The sequence below is a fragment of the Hesperophylax consimilis genome, chromosome 19 (genome assembly GCF_061612785.1).
Source record: "Hesperophylax consimilis isolate HC1 chromosome 19, BYU_Hcon_1.0, whole genome shotgun sequence".
Lineage (NCBI taxonomy): Eukaryota > Metazoa > Arthropoda > Insecta > Trichoptera > Limnephilidae > Hesperophylax > Hesperophylax consimilis.
In genome coordinates this window covers 17,135,551-17,140,703 of record NC_142854.1, presented here as the reverse complement: position 1 = coordinate 17,140,703, position 5,153 = coordinate 17,135,551, and positions in this window count along the sequence as shown.

Below are 5,153 nucleotides of genomic sequence, written 5' to 3'. Positions count from 1 at the left end.
TTTAGAAATAGTTTTACAACCATATTTATTGTCTGTGTGTCCAGCGCTAGAGGAGACGCCTGTCTTTCTCTTTGTGGACCGCTTAACCTTGAAAACGGGGTGAGAAGGGCGGCACGTGAACTTATAAATTGACTCAAACAAATAAAACTTTTTCATTTCTTAAAATTGATAAACCTCCATAACATTTCGATTTTATAGGATTATACTTACATTTAGTGTATGTCTGATAATATGATTTTTTTTTTAAGTTTTGGTAATTTTAAATAAGAATTTAAAAAATTTAATTGAATGAAATAATAAACCGCGCTCTATAAACGAAATTTATTTTTTTTACAAATATTGAGGAGTAAGACGAAAGGTTTTTATAAAACTTTAAACTTAAATAATATATAACTCAATACGAAGACAATTTAACACTCCTGTAAAAAGTGATTTGTCCGGTTACCTTCTTGAACATTCCAAACTAATCAGTTAAATAAATAAGTATTGACATTTGACAAAGCATGGGAAATGTGGTTGTTTGATAAAACAACATTTTTTGTATAAATTCAGGGTTATGTTGAAATTGACAAACTTTAATCTGAGGTTGCAATTAGAACTGATACTTAGGTATAGTATATTAGCTATTTTGAAGGTTAAGTGTGCAAAATTTCATAAATCTCGGAATAAAACTGTATTATACAAATCAAATCCACGCGGCCCGCCCGCCACAAATATTCGCCTATAAATATTAGAAGGAGAAAAATTGTGAGCTAGGTAATTTTTTGTTACATTCTATCCCGCCTTCATACAGCCAACTACAAAAGAGGTCTTTAGTGGGGTTATTAGTGTTTTTTATTACTTAAATTTATGATGTGGTAACTGGTAACAAAAAAATGATTGGCTGAAATCTGTGATCATCGAACTTCAAACATTGACTCATTACGCCGAGCCTCTGTATTCTCAATAACTGGGTTAAAATAAAGTACTTTTAGTATGAAAAAAAATCCACTAATTCGAAAAAACCGTGTATTTTTTAACGAAATGATATCATACCAATGAACCGACGATTCCATATCAGTGATATGTACTTATTTATTGATTTTACATTATTAATTAAACTAAAACGATAGAACATCAAAGTTCAAAAAGCAAAGTTGTGGTATTTTTAATGATTATGTCATTTTGTGAAAATACTTATCACTTTATCAGTTCACTATCTCGACTGTCCGTAAAAATACTTACAAACATTTATTATTATTACATATCAAAAAGGTACCGCGTTATCGAATTGGCAAGCTTCATGTCACAAATAAGTTGTCAGCGCTCGAATTCATAAAAGATAACACATTCGAATGTTTAACAATATTCTCCAGCAGAAACTTATTTTTTACGAAGCAAGGCATATCATTTGTTAGTCCGTTTTATATTATCAATATTATCGTTTATTTTTGTGGCAATTCACTGACGGGATCAAAGCACCGCTAAAGCGGGGTCAACTGACTTTGATAAACATTTTGCTTTTAGCCGACAAAATCAATAATAATAATTGATGCAGTAATCTTCATATGTATACATAATACTGACCATTTATATCGTATTTATTGTTTGTGATACCAACTGGTGTGATATTTTACGTTGAATTCGTTAAATTATGCAAATACATCTTTGGAGGTACCTACTTAGTATACATATCGCTATTAACAATAATATATTATACAAAATAATAATCGACGATATCACAGGCCAGAGTAACGTTATACAGGGCCGGCCTTGTAAATGCAAAATTCGAGCAGTCCGCTTGGAGCCAAGGTGCAGATAATAATGTCTAGCACCTAATAAAGAGGCAGGCGCCGTTAGGCTCAGGCCTGCCCTGCCGATATAACCTAACATACTATATAATTATTATAACATTACCAAAAACTGCGAAATGGAAGCAGCTGTGAAAAAACTCTAATGGGGGTGACATAATTTTATTTATTTATTAATCTTAAGTTAGCTCACATCTTCGTGTGTGCTAATAGTTTTATAAACATATAAACATGTACATTGTTTGGCAAACATAATCTTTCTTTAAATATTTCAATAAAGTCACAAAAAAAGAAACATTAATAATTGAGAAAGACATATTTTCTTAATTCATTTTTGAACTTATTAATATTTTCTATATTTAATATCCCAGCTTATATGTCTAATTGACGATCTAGGAGGAGATTTGTGGAAAACGTCGTAGAGGATGATTGAAAGAAAGCCTCTGGAGATAAATGAGTATTGCTTTATTAAGAATCTCTTCAAATTATTCGAAATTTGGTTAAAAACGAGATTGCAGGCCTTAACGAATGAAATTAAAAGGTTATCCGAATTAACCATAATTTGAAGAGATTTGTAATATTTTAGCGTTCATTTTTCTCCGTGTGTTGACGAAATTTTCAATGAAATTTATTGTTATCAAGTTTAATTTGTAGAACTCCATTTTTTTGTATATATTCAATAGGTAATATTATTATTGGGTTTATAAAAACAGTTTATTTTTAAACAAGTTCTGCTGTGTAATTATTATTACGCGTGACAGCTGTTTCGCCCTCTGAAGGCATTATCAAACTGTGGTTGTGACTGACAGTTTCATAATGCCTTCAGAGGGCGAAACAGCTGTCACGCGTAATAATAATTACACAGCAGAACTTGTTTAAAAATAAACTGTTTTTATAAACCCAATAACAATATTATTGAATATATAAAAAAATTCAATGATATTATTTATTTATTATTCGTTAACCAAGATAAATATATTTGTTGGTAGATACCACCTCACTACCTCACATGGTTATTTATACATAGTTCCACATGCTTTAGTTATCTTTTAAATACACATCTCACGTCGTTAAGTTAAGTTCACAAGAACTCTTCAAGATAATAATATATATCTTATAAAATGCTTACGCAATTCATAACAGGTTTGTAAGCATGCATATACAATTTAGATGCCTAGATAAATGCAATAGTCATCTACAACAGACGCAGAAGATTCATCGATACGCGGAACTAATTAGTTGATTTATTAAATTAAATGTTTAAAAAAAATTACATTACCACGAGTCTCCTTTCGTCCAGTGTCGTCAGTATGTCTGGCCGGGCCGAGAGATGCCGGCTAGCGCCGTTCCCAGAAATTTTCAAGTGCCATAACCGAGCCAGCAAGCGAAACCAGCCCGAACCGACACCACAACGCATACAACCCCATCGACAAATTCCCATCACGGCGGGTCACGGATTAACGACGTTCTCGATATTCCCGCGCAAAACCATGGAAAAAAACGTTGAATAGGTATTGAATGGCGGACAATTTTGAGCCGTAGGACGCTGGCGTTTGGGTGTAGAATCCCGTGGGTGTTTGGGTGCGTGGGTTTGTTTCAAATTTAAATGCGCCCATTCTATAATTCTAGGAAAACGATCGGTTGATCCGAGTGGGTTGTAGTTTTTACTACATTCTTAGTGGCAGGGGCCGCCATTTTAGAAGAATGCACAGAAATAACAAAACCAAAATTTCTCCTGAAATCATAAGATTTGTAAGTAGGTACTTAAATACTTACCTACTTAAATTATGAACCTCATATTTTATGTAACATTTTTTAAATTTCAACTAAGAATTATACAATTTGTCAATCAAAATATACCATTCCTGAGAGAAAGTCCAGTTATATCCAATTATGTCCTAAATCCCGTATCTAAATGTCGCTAATAAACAATTAGTTAATGTTAATTAAGTGTTAATCTCAAGTGACCTACCAGGTAAGTATTCTACTGTATATTATCTCCATATTGCTTCAACGATGTCGAGGTATTGCTCTTTGCAGATGACATCAAACTATACAAGAAAATAACTGACATAAATCATTGCCATATACTACAATCAAATATTAGTAAGCTTAGAGATTGGTGCGTTCAAAATAATTTATTTTTAAATGTAGTAAAGTGCAAAACCTTGACTTTCTTCAGAAACAAAAATCCTGTTTTATTCGAATATTCCATCAATAACATAGCTTTAGAAAAAGTCACGGAAATGAGAGATCTTGGAATTATTTTGGATGAAAAACTAAGTTTCACCAATCATATCCATCAAATTGTGAACAAAGGTATGAAAACACTAGGCTTCGTATTAAGAATAACTAAAAACTTTAATTCTTTATAAGCCATTAAACTATTATACGTATCTCTAGAAAGAAGTCTAATTGAATATAACTCAGTAGTTTGGTCTCCATCTTACAAAATTCACATTAACAACATTGAGCGAATACAAAAAAAAATTCTACGTTTTATAAATTTTAATTTAAATATCCCTGTCGAAGACTTAAAATACAATTTTTTATTAAATACTCTAAAAATACATACATTAGAAGATAGACGTAAAATAAACGATTTAACGTTCTTATTCAAAATACTTAACTCTAAATTCGACTGTTGTGAACTCCTGCAACTTATAAACATACACACACCCACAGTAACAACACGACAAAATACAATATTCTACAGCAGCACACATAAGCGTAACTACATTGCCCACTCTCCGATACAACGACTTCACACCATGGGAAATCATTACTTGGGTGATGTTGACATATTCAATACCAACTTGACAAGTTTTGTGGATCATTTAAAACATTTATTTCAACAATACTCCTAAACACATCATGTAAACCTACAAATAGCTGTAATTTTCTGTTTTTGTTTCTTGTGTTTGTATGACTTGTTGCATAGCTTTTATCAAATGTAATTTTATTCTTATTTTTTATGTTTCAAAATATCTGTCAAATTAAAATTATACTACCAACCATGTAAAAGCCCTCTGGGCGTTAAATAAATAAATAAATAAATATTTAGTTAGTAATAACATAGATCACTGTAGAAATGTATTATATATTTGTACAGCCCCTCAGGTGATGCACAAAAACAGCGCTATACAAATCATCCAAACATTATTGTTATTATCAAAGAAACTTTACTATTTGAATGACAATTATTTTGTCAAACTTTTTTTAGGCAGGTACCTACCATAATATTGAAAAGCTCAGTTAAAATTAGCAATCCAGACAAAGTAGATACGTAAGGCTTGCTTGAATACTAAACTTTAAATTTGCAGACAAATGAAATTCCGAAAGATCGAGTTAAAACAGGACTTC